This window comes from Mytilus californianus, unplaced genomic scaffold (genome assembly GCF_021869535.1).
Source record: "Mytilus californianus isolate M0D057914Y unplaced genomic scaffold, xbMytCali1.0.p SCAF_7, whole genome shotgun sequence".
In the NCBI taxonomy this organism is placed as follows: domain Eukaryota; kingdom Metazoa; phylum Mollusca; class Bivalvia; order Mytilida; family Mytilidae; genus Mytilus; species Mytilus californianus.
In genome coordinates, this window is record NW_026262723.1 from 74008523 (window position 1) to 74028915 (window position 20393).

Here is a 20393-nt window from a genome sequence, read left to right on the forward strand (position 1 = left end):
CATATCGGTATAAATTTTTCATCCGCATGCACGCAAGTAATTTGTATTCAACAAATTGTATCCATGGACGCTGCTTACGGAATCCGCCATTAATGAATACATAATGAGGTAATTGCGGAGTTACCTCCTCCTGACCAAAACTCCTCGAAAATGCCTTAACATCGCCGCGGGGGGGGGGGGGGGGGGGGGGGGGTTACGACCAACAAAGATAAGAAAAAACACACAGTTCAATCACCGCCTATAGGAACTCAAAGAACGTCCTCACAATGGTGAAGTTGGTGGGTTTCCGGATGCTAACATCCTCGTATTTGTTACACTTGGACTAATTGTGTTGCAATTATATGATGAGTTGTGATGTTTTTGTTATGTATTATGTGTGTTTTATTGTTGTAATTATGTATATGTGTGCTATATTGTTGTACCTTCTGCGTTGTGTGTGCTTTATATTATCTACTCTGTGTCATATGTGTGCTTTAATGAATTAAGTTGTTTATTATGTGTGCTTTATTGTAATAATCTCTTTATATCTGTGTGCTTAATTGTGACTCTTTTTATCATATGTAGAATTGAGAAGTGCTTGATATGTGCTATTTTATGACTTAATATTTAACCATTCTATGTTTGATGATGCTTCAATTGTACCTTATACATGTATGTGCAAAATAAAATATGTAAATATTATTATTTGTTCATTTTTCTTTCATATTTTATAAGTTACATTGATTAGTTACCTGTAATTACATGCTACACACGCTATTTGTCAATCATAACTGGACATCACACAGGATCCCATAAAATTTTGACATTACAATAGAAAAATATCTGACGTCACAATTGAGAAAAGATCATGGTGATTGTTGTTTGTTGCCAAAGTTCAACCAGCACCCATTCTTGTCCTATAGTTGTTAATTTCTGTGTCATTTGGTCTCTTGTGGAGAGTTGTCTTATTGGCAATCATACCACATCTTCTTTTTTATATTGAGTCAAGCGAAACAGACTTCCAAATAGCGATAAGGTGAATTGGAGCATACAACTAGCCTCTCAAGAAGTCATAATTATTTGGAGTAGCTTGAACTTGAAATTGGAAAACCACATAGCACATGTTGCATGAGTAATCCCAGTTCCTACTATTCACTGACGTTTGTAGTGACTGGGTTAGTCAAAATAATTATGATGTCTTGAAAGGTAGGTGTCACAGAAATAAACAGAAAAATCTTTTTTTTTTCAAGAAGTCATAATTATTTGGACTAGGGCTTGGTCTAGTCATACTGCCTCATTATGACTATGTTCTCCTGTATTTTTATTATTTACAAAACTGTTTCATCCTGTCTAATATGCTTGTCAGTGTGTCCGTATACTAATTTCGGTAATCACTAATTGCCAACACCGATTATTCAATTTAAAAACCCACTTCCCCAAAACACAAACCCAATTTTATTATTTAAAGGCACATGCCATGCCCATGGGATCAAAAGGTAAATGCTGGTTAGAGTCAACGAATTTCAGGAATATCGCTTGATTCAGGTCTATATCTATAAACGTTATGAAAATAAGTATTACAAATTACAGTAAATACGTCCTTAAATAACATAAGATTATTAATAACAACTGTCACTCACCTTTAAAGTCATTGTATCATTTTCAAAACTGTTTCATCCTGTCTAATAAGTTTCAATTCGCAAAAACGAAAGCAGAAAAAGTTGACCGCCAATCAAAATCGATTTAACAATCGACAAGTATTTCCGGTTTTATTTATAGTTATCGAATTTACGACTCGTGTTTTAATTCACTTGGTCGACGTTAACTATCGTTGTCGAAACAATTCACCTTATCGACTATTAATGCATTATCAAAGAAATAACTATCATTGTCTGCGCGCGAGTCACATTAATTAGACCATCTATGATGGTCGACCGTAAAGTATACTTTACGCCGTACATCTATAATGGTCGACCGATAATCTATCATTATCCCCGATAAATTGTGATTATCTATTAATGTGCTTCTCGCGTTCCATATATATATATGAAAAAAATTGTCAGTTTATATCAAATAATTGTCCTGTGACATTTTGCTTTATTACAGAGACATAGAATTCTCTTATTTACATATAAATAGTTTTGACTACATTAAAAAAAAATGACATTTTTCCCCATTTTTTTTTGTATCAGATTTGTGAATTTCTTCCTACATTAATCAAATTTGTTCCTTTTTCCTAACACATTTGTGACTTTTTTCTGTGACCTTTTTTTACGTTTATGTCGAATATAAGATCAGACGGGCTACTACGTTTGTTCAAATTTGAATTTTGACAGGTATTACGTTTGCGGGAACAAATGGTATTACGTTTCCGCGAATTAACTATCAAAAAAGTTTATGACCTGGGTTTTTATTTGTGTCTTTATCCAAAGAATAACTTGAACTTCATGGAACTTTTGTTGAAAATTAATCGAAGTCTTTATTCGTTTATATAAGAGGATGACAATATGATTTTTTGGGGTGTGTGGCAGGAGGAGGATCTTGAAAATGAATAACATGGCCTAGTAAGAACTGAACACAATAATAATTTTGCCAAAGAATGGATTAAAAATGAATATTATGCAACACAAAATGCAGGAAATAATTGTGTAAAAATTAAAAATAAATTTTAGCGAGGCGAAGCCGTGGGAAAAAAATAATAAACATGCGTAGCAACAGATAAAAATGAATACTAATAATCAATTTAATACCAAAAAAATCCTCCCCCCCCCCCCCCCCCCCCCCGAATATCAAATGGTTGTCCCCTAAACATTTAAAGGTACAGTTTTAAATAAAGTACAATGTGAAAAGAACATTCTAAGTTTTATAAACCATATTAAAAAATAAAACTGTACGTTTTGTGCTTCCATTATGGACAGTCGTCCATATTCTTGTTACAGACGCACTGGTGACGAAATTTTCAATTAAGCAGTTGGCAAATTGTTTTTTCGACTTTCATTTTCAGTAACATCTTCCATCATATAATCTGCGCAACTGCCATCAACTTTCTCTGCTCAGCCTTGCTGGAAGAACTGACAATCACGCTAAACACTTTCCTATTTCAATTGACGAATTTTTAGTTACTTTTTTAATTTTAATTATACGCGCAATCGTGTTAACTTTTCAACACGTTAATTTCGCACAAACGTAAAGCATTGTGTCGCGCAAACGTGGAAAATTGCTCGCACAAACGTGGAAAATTGCTCTCGAGCAAACGTAACGCGCCGGGACAGACAGTGATAGGTCAGATAGAAAGTCACAAAGCTGAAAGGTAAAAAATTCAAAAACAAAAAAGTCATAATTCATCAGTTAATTTTTTTGAAATTATAAGACAAAAAGCTACAAGTCGATGGTAAAGTCACTTCACAATCTTATTTTCTTTACAATCATGTCACAGAAAAATATGAAGAAGAATGGGCTTTTAGATATGCTATCAAAATAATGAAAAACTGCTGTAACAGACTTATGACAAAATTTAGAATATATATGTAGGACTCTAAAGTGCGATGGGGACGCTAAAGTACGATGGTCACGCTAAAGTGCGATGGTCTGCGCTAAAGTGCGATGCCTTCATACGCTAAAGTCCGATGGTCCGCGAAAGTATAGACGTTAGAAACGTAGTTGGATTATGACGTTAACAGTCGTTAATACAAACCAAAAATGTACATGCTGGAAGATAAATTAAAATATTTGATTAACTACTTTTAAACCAAATGTCCATGACTTTATTTCAAACCTAACTGTGCTTTGTCCGCTGAAGCAAAATTTAATGTTAATTTTTTTTCGGGTGCTGGAAGAAGGACTCGACAATGTGTCCTGCAGTCGACCATTTTACGATTAGATACAAAAAAGTATACACATAGGTATCCTGTATCCTGCTTCTATTGGAAGCGAACGGATTCATTTGATTAAATCATTGTTTACGTTGCAGTTTACGTTGCAGTCCCCGTTTAAATATTGTCGATTTTTTTGAAAAATAACATCGGTAAAATAAAGGTACATGTTTTCAATCGTAAATCATAACATAGTTTGTACATTGTAGGAAAATATAACATGTATTTGTACTCGGTACGAAAAAAGAGGAAGCTCGGCGAACTTCGCCTTTCTCTCGCATTTACATTAAAGCTTGTACAAAAAAAAATGTTACTTATATTCCGACAATGAACTTATTTTGTATTTGTAATTTACAATGACGACTGTAAGGGGAGGTGTTCAGATCATTGATAGACTGTGTGAACGGCAAGCTTCACCAATTATCCAAATATTTAATACACCCGAATTGTTACAAAAAAACATTTACAGAAAATATAGTATTTTGTGACATCTAAATGACTTTTTTGCAATTATTACCAGGTCGGTCTTCTCAATTTAGAAACAATAACTTAAGCCTACCGGTAAATTATAAAGCCTGTCACGTATGTTATACCTGAGCATACTAGCTTTGAAAAAAATACTATTTTTTAACATCCATGTACTTTAACGTTTTAAGCCCTCGAACCTTACCTTATTCGTCCATCGCACTTTAGCGTGATATACCATCGTACTTTAGCAAACAAACAACCATCGCACTTTAGCGTGAGACACCATCGTACTTTAGCGTAGACCATCGCACTTTAGCGTGACCATCGCACTTTAGAGTACCATCGCATTTTAGAGTCCTGCATATATATGCTGATTTTCAGATAATATTTTGCATTAAAATGTTATAACACAGTTAGAAGATATTTTATTTGTTAAGTATAAAATAAATTGGCAAAATAAAATAGTGTCACAAAATATTGGAAAAAAATTATGAACTTATAAATTGTTTAAAGATGTTTTTGAAACAGAGATGTATTTGAATTGAGTAAGAGCATTTCAAGTCGAAACAGAAGTGCATTTGCTAACTTTTTGTGTTGTGTCGCTCCTTGACGAATATAAACAGGTCGTTATGAAACAAAACTGTAAATGAAAATTTTGCTTTATATGTATAGATCAGATTGAAAATGAGAAACATGTTTTATATTATAAGATTGCACTTTGTATGCAAATTGACGTGAAAGTTTATTTTATGAAACTAAAAGAAGTAATGCTGATTTTTTTATTTTATCTGATGATGATAAGTTTATGTATCTTTTTAAAAGTGTAATATTTAAATTTTATCTTTGGCAATTCATAATTTTGCTATAGCAGCTAGTTGTTATAGTAAAATTATGAATTTCCAAAGACAAAATTTTAATATAATAAAAATACTGAGCGTTATGATATGGTTGCCAAGATCTGTTTTAATGTCTTAAGTAGAAGAAATAGTTGTTTATATGGTTGATTGATAGTTATGTTATAGAATAAAACAATCTAATTACAATATAGATCTCGGATTTCGTTATACTACGTTATACTACATACGAAGTATAACGTAGTATAACGAAATCCGAGATCTATATTTTAATTAGATTGAAGACGTTGATTTTGCTTTTACAGAAATTTTTCTCTTTAGTGTATTTTTGCCCAACCCGCTTGTAGAGGGACCATTGTTAGCACTGCCACTTGTAGAGGGACCATTGTTACCACTGTCACTTGAAGAGGGACCATTGTCAGCACTTCTAATGGGAGTTTTTTTTTCTGTGTCATCATTTGTTTTATCACTTTCTTTGTCTGTATCCATTATATACTTTGGAGCTGTTGATGCTTTTGCCCTATATAAGCTTGCAAATGTTCCATAAAACTTACAATCTTCCCTCCCGTTCCCAGTTTTGCTGTTAAGATCAACGACTTCATTGAATCTTTTTTTTAGATTTTTCCATTTATCCTGTGCTTGTCTGGGTGTTACTTTTACATTATGTAGAGACAATCTCTACAATTTTGGTCCATAACGGACTTTGAGCTTTATTAGAGTTAAACTGCGATTCCATTTCTGCTCGTGTTTCTACCAATAGTTTTTCTTTCCTTTCGTTCCACCTAATAAATGTTACCTGATTGTTGTTGGCATCATATTGTCCCTTCGGCTCATCAGTGATCTTTAACGGTTGACTCCCTTAAATGATATTTAAATTTCGTACAGTGGCTAATATCACATCATCATATTCAATTCTGTATATTACTATACAATATAATCACATACACACACACACAAACAAACACACACACACACACACACACACACACACACACACACACACACACACACACACACACACACACACACACACACACACACACACACACACACACACACACACACACACACACACACACACACACACACACACACACACACACACACACACACACACACACACACACACACACACACACACACACACACACACACACACACACACACACACACACACACACACACACACACACACACACACACACACACACACACACACACATATATATATATAAACAAGTCTAAATTGAAAACAACGTTCAAACCTATGATTACGTTGGATAAAAACCGCAATGTTTATACGTGTGCATGTAAAATAAATGTCTTGGTAGAGGGGTCTAAATACAGCACAAAAAACATTTTCCAAAAGACCAAAAAAGTGAAAAAGTGTATTTTAACAAAACGCATTTGACTAACAGGTCGAACAACAAATGTTCTTAAAGCCTGCTGACTGCTATTGGCGATTGCCAAATAAACGGATCACAAGATGTAACAAATGGATCTTTATAATAATTTATTACCAAACAGAAAACAATAAACTTGCGGAAAAGATGGTATACCGCAGACAAAAGGTGCAAAATTTTTTAGTACACCATATCCGGATTTCGACAATTAATGTCTCTTCAGTGATGTTAGGAATCGAAACGGTATTTGGAAGGCCATATAATTTACCTCAATTTAGGATAGACTCTTGAATTTTGAAGAGTCGAAATAGGATGAACGGATCATATAAACCCGAAGGCAAATATAATACAAGCCCAAACGAAAAAATATAAACAAGTCTAAATTGAAAACAACGTTCAAACCTATGATTGCGTTGGATAAAAACCGCAATTTTTATACGTGTGCATGCAAAATGAATTTCTTGGTAGAGGGGTCTAAATACAGCACAAACAACATTTTCCAAAAGACAAAAAAAAAAAAGTGAAAAAGTATATTTTAACAAAAAGCATTTGACTAACAGGTCGAACAACAAATGTTCTTAAGTATATATATACGCTTATTAAGTCAGACAGAATCTGTGATTTTTTTATATTTGTATCGGTGAATTACTACAGAGATTTTATTTTTTCTATCCTTTTTACTTAGTATACATGCCGTCATTGTATGTGGGTTACATTGTGGTTAATTTGAAACTAAAACACATTTTAAAAAACAATATTGACGGAAATTTACCATTTTCAGCTCCATTATCAGTACAAGCCTTTATTGCCCTCAGTTCTGCCACTATAGCACGCTTCACTTCTTCAGCTACAGAAAAAGAAACATTTATTAAAATCTTTTATTTATGTAATCATTCAGGCATTTATCTTTTAAACGTACTGAGAACACATTAAAACATTAATGTCTTGCTAAATATATCAATCGCATATGAACAAACTGAACGCTATTTACATATATAAAAATAAGAAGATGTTGTATGAGTGCCAATGAGACAACTCTCCATCAAAAACACAATGTTGTTAAAGTAAGAAATTATAGGTCACAGTACGGTCTTCAACACAGACCCTTGACTCACACCGAACAGCAAGCTATAAAGGGCCCCCAAATAACCAATGTAAAACAATTCAAAGGGAAAACCAACGGTCTAATTTATATACAAAACGGGAAAGAACAACACATATGAACTACACCAACAAACGGCAACCACTCAACAACAGGCTCTCGACTTAGGACAGGTGCATAACATATGCAGCGGGTTGAAACGTTTTAACAGGCGCCGACCTTCACCCTAACCCGAGACAGTAGTGCAACATAACGACATAAAAAGACCCAGTATAATTGTTTTTTTAATCAATAAAAGAAATGTGATATGTTTAGACTATTAGATAATTAGATATTGTAACAGTAAGCTATAAAAAATTTGTATACCCACTAACTTCATTCGAAAACAGAATTTTCTCGACATCCGGCGTTACTTCAAAATCTTCTCCATCTATTGTCAGAGTGGACATTCTAAAACATAATAAAACAGCATCTTAGTGTGTATGTTTCAAATTGAAATGATTAGTAATCATAATTCTTTTATCTCCAAGATCAAATAACGGGGTTGGTTTGGCCACCGTGGTCGTTTTGTTTTTAGTTCTTACCAGGCAAACATTTTCTTTCCAAAATCACCACCCTTGCATGTTATAAAATTGTCACCCCTAAGCAAACTTAAGGCCTGTCTTTCAGTTTGAATTAATTTAAGGCCTGTATTTTATTTTTGAATGGTCGTTCCCGAATATACCACACTCCATATTTATTATAAACTACCTCCTCTTTCATAATATTTGTTTGAGGCAAAAAAATAAGGTTAGTTCTTAGAACGGAAACCAATTTTTAATGTACGTACAGAGATCATTGATGTACGGATGGACCGGCATACGTAGGGACAGACAAGGGTAAATATTGTTACTTTTATTGTTTTTAAAAATTCTAGTTTTCACTTTGACTGATAAATATAGATGTTTACTTCGTTACAAGTGTTTCAAGAGAAACAATGTAAGAATCTGATTCTCTAATAATTATTAGACTGTTAAATATATAGACCATTCCTGATTTCTACGTCATACACTTACAAATAAATACCCAAACGATATACGCATGGGTTTCAGGATATTGAATTCAAAACATTTACAATAGTCAAATTTTGGACAGGACCATGAAATTAAATGGATTTTATCATAATATCATTATGCAGATGTTAACAATGCAAACCACAACTTTTTAAGTAGAACTATTTTGCGAAGTAGACCAATTTTAATGTGTTAACAAAAGATGTCGATTTCAATGCATGGACGTATTGCATGCGATTGAAAAGAAGTAGAGAAATGTTTTTTTTTAACTATAAGAGTAATGATATGATTTGTTTGTGTTGATAATGTACATTTTCATAGTACTTTTCAAAAGTAAATATTATAATTACCTCTTTACAAAGAAAGCGACAAAATAACAAATTCACGATATTGCCAGCTGAGCGCCGGCAAAATGGACATTGCTATAGAATATGCCTTTTTGCCGGATTTAATTAACTAAGGTATTTTAATCAGAGCTGGCAAAAAGCTTATTTTCTATTTTGCCGGCGCCGGTATTTTTTAATGGTACTGCCGAAAAATATTAAAATTCCCTCTTCAAAATTAAAAATCCACGATAATACCGGCGCCAGCAAAATAGCCCTTGTTATATAAATATGCTATTTTGCCAGCTTTTATCAAGGAAATTTAATCGGAACCGGCAAAATAACATATTTTCTAGTTTGCCGGCGACGGCAAAATAGCCACTGCTTTATCAAATCGTACCAAATCGATGAAAACATTTTCATTTTGTATTAAATCAATAACTGAGCTGCTTTTTTATAGTTTGGTTTTATAAAAATGTTATTTTTGTCATTTGTTACCCAGTTTAAGATGCAAGTAGCTTAAATTTGAAGATATTTTATTTTCAGTTTTTACTTACTTCACTTGTTCTTCCATCTTGTCTTTTTACTCTACTCGACTAATCCTGCCCACGAGGTAGGTAGAACTCGACTCGGGTCAAAAGGTTAGATTGATGACGTTTAGAGAAACTCTACCCGTTCGATTTAAACTCTACTTACACAAGTAACCCGAGTTACTCAAATCGAAGTCGACCCGGCATTCAGGCCGACTCCGGGATATCCCGGAGTGTCCTGAATATTCCGGAGTGAGGGAAAGGGGATCCAGTGGGAGGGAATCGGGATTCAGCGGGAGGGAGGATCCCCCTCTGAACAGTTATATTAACAACAATAACAACAACACTCACCATCACCGACCAATATAGAATGAATTGTTTTGGTAAAAGAAGAAAAAACCACATGAACCCTAATATCCAACTTTAATGTTTTCATGACACTAACATATATTCAGTATGATACAATGCTCTTGTATAATTCATAGCACCAATAGACCAAGGAGGTTCTCACAATCTCTGGCAAAAAATACCTTCCTGATTTCATAATTATCAAAAAATTGTAATTTTTTTTTTCAACTTTAAATTTGTATTTTTAAAAGATCTCTAACATTTTCGGTCATCCTAATTACGACAAACCATTGATAGCAAATTTGTCGTTAATTTTCCACAAATCAATTATACAAATTGTAACCAATATTTGAAAAAAAAAAAAAAATAGAAAACTAAAATCTGAGCAACACGAACCCCACCAAGAATCGGGGTGATCTCAGCTGCTGCAGAATATTAAGCAGATCCTGATCCACATGTGTCACCCGTCGACTGATTTTACAATTACAAAATATTATTTGTTAGTTTAAAACGTTCCAACTTAGCCGTATAATGGGAGATATCTAAGATTCTTATTAAAAAAAAAAACGCACCGTAAAACTTATCTATTTTGTTTTGCGGTAAGAAAATGAGTCACATGCCCCCCATTTTTCTGTTTAATTTTTAAAAGCATATTATAAGAACTATCTTCTCATTTGACATTTTAAAATTCGATCGTTAAGCTTTCTTTCTTTTCAAACAAAATTATTTCGTCCGTGTATCAATCTATAAAAAATCTTACAATTTTGCACAACCTGTAGCTTGGCCCATATTTTCTATTACATTTTTGAAAAAAGCACAAAATAAAAAAGAGGCGGCAGATACCAAGGGAACATTCAAAACACATTTGTCGGAGAAAGCTGACACCGCCATGGCAACAAACCAAAAACAACTAAAAGACGTAAAATCCACAAAACTCCACAAACAAAACGAAAAATTGATCAATACGAACTACACTTTGACAAAGTATTAAAATAATTGTAATAGCTGTAATTGAGACCTCTATCCACCTTAAATTAAATTTTTAAGCAGACGTATCAAATTAATAAAGAGCAAATGTTTTGTATAGTTATACTTTTGTAAATTGCTCAATTAAAAAGCTTGAGAAAACTACAGATTTTTTGATGACAGACGATAAACCTCAATTTTATCACCATAAGTAAGTGTAGAAATGAATTTGTGCTAATCACGTGTAACACGACAGTGCCAATAGTGGAGCAGAATTTGCTTATCCTCTCGGATACCTGAGTTCAGTTTTTGTGGGGTTCGTGTTTCTCAACCTTTATTTTTTTATGTAGTGTTTTCCAAGGAAGCTATTAAACCAAGAGTTCCAAATGGTGAAGTTGAAATCATCCCTTCGTAAATTTTACGGACGCCATCACGAGTTGGTTGACCGTTATGAAATAACCGTTTCACAGATGATTTCGGATATGTTCCTTATGTCGTAATTACAATCCACTTCCTTTTTCACCACGAATGTGACCTACCGAATTAGACTGTTTACCGGATTAGTAATAACATGATCAACACGACGGGTGCCACATGTGGAGCAGGATCTGCTTACCCTTCTACACCTGAGATCACCCCAGTTTTTGGTGGGGTTCGTATTGCTTAGTCTTTAGTTTTCTATGTTGTGTCTTGTGTACTATTATTTGTCTGTTTGTCGTTTTATTTTTTAGCCATGGCGTTGTCAGTTTGTTTTCGATCTATGAGTTTGACTGTCCCTCTGGTATCTTTCGCCCCTCTATGAGTTTGACTGTCCCTCTGGTATCTTTCGCCCCTCTTTTCGGAACATGTTTGTCTTTTCGTTGTCTTTCGCGTTTGTCATAGCGTTGTCAGTTTCTCTCTACAGTTTTAAACGTCCCCATGGAATCTTCCGCCTATTTTTTGAAATGTCTCAGCTTCTTTAAATACACTTTTTTGTTATATAGATATAAGAAGATGTGGTATGAGTGCCAATGAGACAACTCTCCATCCAAGTCAAAATTTATAAAAGTAAACCATTATAGGTCACAGTACGGTCTTCAACACGGAGCCTTGGCTCACACCGAGCAGTAAGCTATAAAGGGCCCCAAAAAATTACTAGTGTAAAACCATTCAAACGGGAAAACCAACGGTCTAATCTATATAAAAAACGAGAAACACTTAAGAACCACATCAACAAACGACAACTACTGAACATCAGATTCCTGACTTAGGACAGGTGCAAACAAATTCAGCGGGTTTAAACGTTTTAATGGTACCAAACCTTCACCCTTTTTCTGAAACAATAGTGTAACATCACAACATAGAAAGACACACTATAAAATATCAACTGAAATAGCTTAATTCAATCAAAGGACATATTAACACCATTGATACACTAATTATGTTATCATTATGTTTACTTGTATAAATAATAACCTGTATAAGTCCAGTGACAGTTAAGGGATGTTTTTAAACTCGATTTTATATCAACGACATTAAAGCTTTACCACATCTGGGAAGATTATACAACTCCCTTTACACGTGTCACTGATTGTCTAATATAATATAATAATTAGGAGACAGATTAATAAAAGCAATTTTTGCTTGTTTCTAAATCCTATTTATTTCATGTATTAGAATTGTATACTATGTATTGATTTATTTGAATAAAATATTGTTTAAACTAATATAATAAATTCGATTTTTACGTTCTTGAATTAGATTATGGATTTGAGGCACCATTTGCTTACATATTTCTTGAATATTATTAAAAAAGTAATCTGTTATTATGTGACAAACATAATCCAAATGAATGGGGAACTGTCACAGGTGCAATTAGGAGGGTTTGGACTTGAAGTAGTCAATATCTAAATGTTTAAATTACGAAAAAATGCAAATACAAATTCAAGATTGGAAACGCAAGCTCTGAATTACCGTATCAACTGAGAAATATATACTCCATATGCAGTCGCCTTGAAGGTTGCTACATAGAAATGGAAAGTTCACAATTGGAAAGCTGAAAAGTTTTGTTATTAACCGAATCTTATTGTAAATTTCTTGATGTAAGTTAAGATACGAAGCAGACTTTACTGTAGCTGTGGTTTCCTTTATTCAAAGTTCGATGGTTTGAACAAAGTCACCAATATAGGGCTGATCATAAGTTATCATTATCTCTGAACTTCATGTTGATAACTTCACGTTGAAGAAGTAAAAAATAAAGTATTTTTCCAAATACTTAGGATTTTTTTTTTTACCCCAGTTTAGATAACATTAGCTCTATTTGGTAAAACCTTTTGAAATTTTGGGTCCTCAATGCTCTTCAATTGCGTACCTTATTCGGCCTTATTATCTTTTTTGATTCGAGCGTCACTGATGAGTCTTGTGTAGACAAAACTCGCGTCTGGCGCACAAAGATTTAAACCTTGTATTTGTGATGATAGAATTGAAAATGGAAACAGGGAATTTGTCAAAAGAGACAACAACCCGCACAAAGGGCAGAAAACACCCAAGGCCAGCAATGGTTCTTCAACGCAGCGTGAAAATCACGCACAGAGAGGCGGGCTTCAGCTGGCTCCTTAACATTAAAGTATATTAATTCAGTGAAATGGAATAAACTCCGAAACATATAAATGAACCAAAAGTAAAAAAAAAAAAAAAAACACACAAGACTCACAAAGGATAGAGGCTTCTGACAGGGACTCGGGGTTAAACATAATTTGTGAGATCTCAACCCTCCCCTTATACCTCTAGCCAATTACAATGAGGAATAAACAAACACACAGCAATACGCACAGTAAAACTCATTTTAAAAGAAGTCCGAGTCAAATGTTAGAATAGGTAACAGAAGAAACTAAGTAAAATGACAATGATCAACATAAATTAACGAAGCAGTACTAGCATTTACTGACATACCAGCTCAAGACCTCTATTGAAATGATCGAAAAATCATATCTTCATCATATGAAAATCAACCACATTCCCTCCCGTTAGGGGTTCAGTATCATGCCATAAATTATATGAAAAGAACATAACCCGTTTATTTACAGCCACTGGGTCGATGCAACTGATGGTGGAGGTTTCCTCCCTGAGGGTATCACCAGCCTAGAAGTCAGCACTTATGTGTTGAGGTCATAGTTATAAATTAACTGTTAACAAAACTTTGAATATTTAGAAATACTAGGGATTTTCGATCCCAGGAATATATTACCGTAGATGTATTTGGCAATACCTTTCGTATCGTTGTGTTCGCAATGCTCTTCGTCAAATTTTGCCTTTTTAACTTTTTACTGGTGACTATGTTGATCGTATATATCCAATATTAAGGACAGCAAAATATAGTAAGATCTGCTTCATATTTTGACCTATATCTAGAAATTAAGAAGAAGCATCGGTTGAAAACAAAACGTATTTTTATGTGCGAACTTTCTATTTTTATGTAGAAACATTCCAGCCGCACCTGCATATGGAGTATGGACACATATCTTCCAGTTGGTTGCTTTTCCATTCAAGAATATTTTGAAAGATGGTTGTGCTAAGGAATGCTTTGATTCTAGATTTGTTCATGGTAAAGTTGAAGTTATCTCTTTTAAATGTAAGGAAGTCATCATGGTATTGTTGTAATAAAAAAAATATGTGTCACAGATTCCCATTCATGTGTTCCACCAATCAAAAAAGACTTTCCATTTAATTTGGAACGAATTATTAAATCTTTGAATACTTCCCTTTAAATACATTTTTGTTAAATATTGTAACAGCAAAGAGAAACTGATATGTATAAGTGAAAAAAGATAGTTTGGACTTTTAGATAGACTAGAATTATAAACATGATAGAACACGGTGCAATGATTCATTCTACTGAGCTATTATTGTATTTATCATGTATTTTTTATTCATCAAAAAGATATAAAGTTTGTTAATTCTTAGGTAGTTCTCTCGATGTACAGACGTTCCTTAACAGCCTTAAGTTGTTTTTTTTGTGATTTTCAGGGTTAACTACTTTTCATCGTCTAATACTTTAAAACTTCCTGTATTGAGGGCGAGCATTACTCATACGAACCAAAATTTCAGTTATAAATACCGTCGGGTCGATATCAACTGGACCAAATCACTACTTTAAGTTACATCAACATTTATAATCCCCCCTCCCCCCCCAAAAAAAAAGAAAGAAAAAAAAACCCAAACTATTTTACAGTGTAATAATACTTCCCTTGTACTTGATATTTTATTCAAAAAGAAGTAAATTGGGAAGGTGTATGATTACACTAGAGAAGAACATCAAAGGGTCATAATTGTGGTTTCGGGTCAATATTTGATGTCCCAAAGCCGTGATATACAATTCGATGAAAAGCTGAGGAGAGTGGTACAAGCAGAAGAGCAAAGAGAGGATACCTATAAGCTCTCTCCAGTGCCCAATTCGTTCTTTAGATTTGACAAGAGGTGCGCTAGATTGTTTTAAGCTATATAAAATATCCATTTCTACGGCTATCGTTAAAAAAATCTTTAATCACGGTGAACTATTCAGTATATAAAATTAGTATATAAATTTATGATGAAACTAAGAAACTATAAAAATCACAAAACTAAGAACAGACAACATCTTGGTGAAAAAATATTATAGTCTACAAAACACTACAACAAAACTCGGGCGAACAGAGGTGCACGGAAGGTTAGGTAGCACCTTTGTGTTTATTATGACGAGTTACAAATCGGTTATAAGTCGCAACATTCGTTGATAGTCGTTAACGATGAACGGAAGATTGGATTATTACTACAATAAATGCTTTGATGACTTTAAGTTTCTTTGCTTTAGTCTTTTTAATTCATGTAGCAATTTACTAGCAAATTTTATTAGAAGCACAAAGTTTGGAATATCACATCAACTGTCTATATATGTGAAAAAAGAGAAAACATATAATGCGATATTCTTCATATGCAGGTGTAGTTGCTGTGGAAATTTAATTATCTGGCTAAAATTCAAGTAACTTCTTTGTCATAAAGATTATTTCTTGGTAGATCTTAAATTTTTTATTTCTAGGTATGTGTAGGTGGTGGTATGAGGAAGACCTAGTTGTATCTGATAGTTAAATTTAACCAAATGTTTTTGGTAGGCACAAAGCCAACTGTTAGGACAATCAAAAGTATAAAAAAAAACAATTTAGACCAGGAAAAACAAATACAACGGGCAGAATCTATAAAATATAACAATAACAAGTTATATCTACAATCGAGTAAGCAGTTAAACAGTCATGTCAGTATTTAGCACCTGTCCCCTGTGTACTATTATATATAGGATTAGGCAACAAGAAGTGATATCACACCGGCACCCAGTGATTCTTATAATGCACATCCATTATGCTCGCAGAAAACAAATCTCGTATCAACTGAATTTGATCTGGTTAATGATAACAAAGATAGCGATATTTTTTATTTTTATGTTTAAGGTATTGGTTGGCATTCAGTATGTCCCCCAAATAAAACCATTCGCTTGTGTTTTGCTGTCATTGCAATTGGCATAGGAGGCAACGTCGGATCTGCTATGTTAGTGCACTTCAGTCCCGATCCGCAACCGCAGTGACCGTTCATCTTTTTGAAAAAAAACAACTATCAAAGGCAATTAAAGTCGACATTCCAATAAAAAGTCAGAGCGTGACGTCGTGACACCAAACGTTCCTTCTCATAACCTTCATGACTACGGGCCTGAATTTAACATATTATTTTTCAAAGGTATAATAGACAAAACAATCCGAGATAACACATTTGCCTAGGACTGAAAACGCATGCAGGGATTGTGCTGTCACAAACATACCTGCAATAGAATTGTCAATATACGTTTGAGATTCTTCTCTGATTTTTGCATTTCAAGTGATTATTCTTTTTCTCTTTCAAGTGTGAAACAAAGAATAAAATGCCATCTTCAGATTTATATTCGTGCAAACCATGAAAAAAAGTACACAAACACTGAAAATAAAATATATTGAAAACTAATAATAATTCAGGCTTAATAAAGCTACCACTCGTTCCCTTAAAAAGATGCGAACAAATTAACTGAGTTCACCCCAAATTTTCGTTAGGGTTCGTAATACTTTTTTTTCTAGGTTTTGTGTAGTTTTGTGGATCGTTGTTTTGGCACATATCAGATGTTACTAATATAATTTTACACTACTAATGTCAAGCTCCGAACCTTTACGAATAATATTTTTTTTACTAGTATTCAAAGAGACTTGGTTGCTTTATTTCAAAACTGTACAAACGACTATTATCATTGTCAAAAATACGAAGAGACTGTCAAATCAAATACTCATTGTAGTCCTTTGAATTTATACAACTTATTCAGTGTTGTTCGAGACCAATAAATATAGAATGCGAAAATTATTTGCCATGCCAGAATCTTTTGAATATATCATAAGAGCTATAGATGTGAAAACAAATCTTTCATTTTCTAAAATCAGTGATCCGCCTGAGAAAATAACAAAAATGATAAACTCCAACGAAAATTCAAAACGGAAAGTCCCTTATCAAATGGCAAAATCAAAAGCTCAAACACATCAAACAAAATTAATGGTAAACAACTGTCATATTCATGACTTTGGTAAAAGCATTTCCTTATGTAGAAAATGGCGGAATAAACCTGGTTTTATAGCTAAATAAACCTCTCACATGTATGGGAGTCGCATAGAATTCCATTATATTGACAACAATGTGTGAACAAAACAAACAAAATTAATAGGTAAAAATGTCAAAAATGAGGGTACAGCAGTTATTATTGTGCTATAATCTTAATCACTATAAAACCAAACAACTATGTCAACAAAGAAAAACAAAACGACATATAGACACTCTATATACAAAGCACATATGCAAAAATGAAAGACAAGAATACAAAAAATGACCATAGCACCATAACACAATGGCGGGATGTATAAATACCGAGCCACGCCAAAAGAATATTACCGAAAATGGATTTAAAGGTCTAAATTATAAAATGACTAATAAAAAGAACACTATAAAACGTAATTTGTGAAAAAGCACGGGTCATAGATTCAGTGGTTACGGTTATAAAATGTGTCATTTAATGGTAACTGTTAAAGATAACCTTGAAAAAAACAGGTGTAATAAATTAATTGGTAGTGGTTAGAACTAACCTTGAAAGATAACCGGTCGTGTGACAGATAAAAAACTAACGGTAATCCGTCTTTTCTTACTAAGCATCAATGGCTCCTCATGGTAGTAACACCATTCATTTGAACCACACTGTGAATCATATCAACACTCAACCTGTAAAATGCAAATCAATTAACACATTTTGTTTTCAGTTCTCAATGCTCTTCAACTTCGTATTTTACCTTCAAAATGTTTTGAATCAAGCGCCACTAATGAGACTTAGGCAAATGAAACGAGCTTCTGCATTGAGTAACAAATCATAAGCCTGGTGTCTTTGATGAGATTTTGCAATGAAAATCCTTTATTTTTTCAAGTTGAAAAAAATGCAACATCCATAGACGACTTGTTACATGTTCTGTTTTCATCATAGCGTTTTTTGTTTTAATTCTTAGAACTTGATTTTGAATGCATATTTCTGTTTAGTTTATTCACAAACTGTCTTAAATCAGGGCAATTTAAAGCTTTGCTTACAGTAAACTTGTCCATATTTAAAAGCCATGTGTTAGGCGCCTTATCCTTCTCCCACACGATTTTCTCTATTCAATCTATCGTAAAACGATCACTTCTGTATTTCGTTTTGCACTGACATATTTATAGGAATAAGTATTCGGAGAGGGATGGTGGTAGAAAGTAAAAAATTACTTATCGTTGACACAACGATAAAAGTAAAATTTACCAAAAAATTATTAGGCGATAGAAAAAAAAGTGTTATATTATCAATCAAGATATAAATGTTTTTCAATACCTTGTAACTTTGATTAAAAAAAGGCGGAAGATACCAAAGAAAAATCAAAACTCATAAGTTGATAAGAGCCAACTATGTCATGGCAAAAAAACAACAAAATGACAAACAGCAGTCTACAGTACACTACATAAAAACTTTCCCTGGTAATCTGTGACACAGCAATTTTATAACGGTCAACAACTTCATGATGGCGCCCGTAAATTTTTTTCTTTATTAGTTTGTACCGAACAGTTTCTGGTCGCTTGTATAATGTATAATCAATATAATAACAAAACATATTGTTTCAGTGCATACGATACAGTAGAGATCCCTCGTTGATTTTGTCTTGAAATTTTGATTTGAATGTGTACTTTTGAAATATGCAAAGAAAAATGTACCTTCATGACTTACTTTTAGAGATATTTTGGTTCGAAATTTGCCTATTTGAAGGAAAATCCTGATATTTCATAATTAAGGACTTTTAAGGAAAGTAGCAATACTTTTGAACGAACAGTCATAATTTAACCGGGTTTTTTGTACAATATTCCCTTGATCCATAGCAACAACATGCTGTAACAAGTTTTAGGTTTTTACAATAATTATTTTCTGAATTTATATTACTGTTAGTGAAATATAGAAGTTGACAATATTTTTGAGTCTACACAGAAGTGCAGAAAAAATATTATCCTTGATTTTTTCTTAAAATTTTGGCGGAGCAGTACTTGATTGATTGCAAAAGAAAAAACTAGGGGTCCATGTGCTTGTTTTTTCAATAAAAGCCACAAATCTTGATTTTTTAATGCCGATATAGGGCTAAATTACGTTGAAATAAGTTTTAATCGCAATAACGTCGTGAAATCATTCCCGCCGTACACGACTACGCAGTCAAGTTCAGTGGTATAGCCAAGGAGTTTTTCCAAAGCAACGATACTAATCATCAAAATTTATTAAGCTGGTAACTCGTAAAATAGCATAAGATATTTGTCTTTATGAAATATTACGAAACTTGGACAGAATCTTTTTCATAATCAAGAAATAGCATCTTAAAAAGTATTCTAGTATTACTAAATTACTTTGAGAAATGTTCGGAAACAAAAAAGATTATTCTGATAAAAGAATGAATTTGTATCTCTGTCCGACATTAGTCCTATAATTCATGTAGACAACACAGCTTGAACATAGTTTAATTGATTCAAAAGACCCCGACATGACAAAATGTGAAACAATAATAAAGTAAGTGGGATAATATAAAAATAACGACATTTGGTATGATTGCCAATGAGACACTGAACTATCCACCATAGTTCACATGACGAGGATAAAAGCAATAAAAAGTCACCGTACGGCTTTCAACAATAATAAAAAAAAAAACCACACACCGTATATAGTCCGCTATAAAAGCCCTCGACATGAAACATGTGAAACAATTCAAACGAGAAAACTAACAGCCTACTCTATACGCATTATATGTATGCGCAACCATACCCACATTAACTCGGGTTAGCTTAGAAACTACTCTGAACATGTTTAAAAAGTGAATATTTAGAGCTGTTTCGTGCAAATTCATGTCATAATTGTCTCAATAGTCCATTA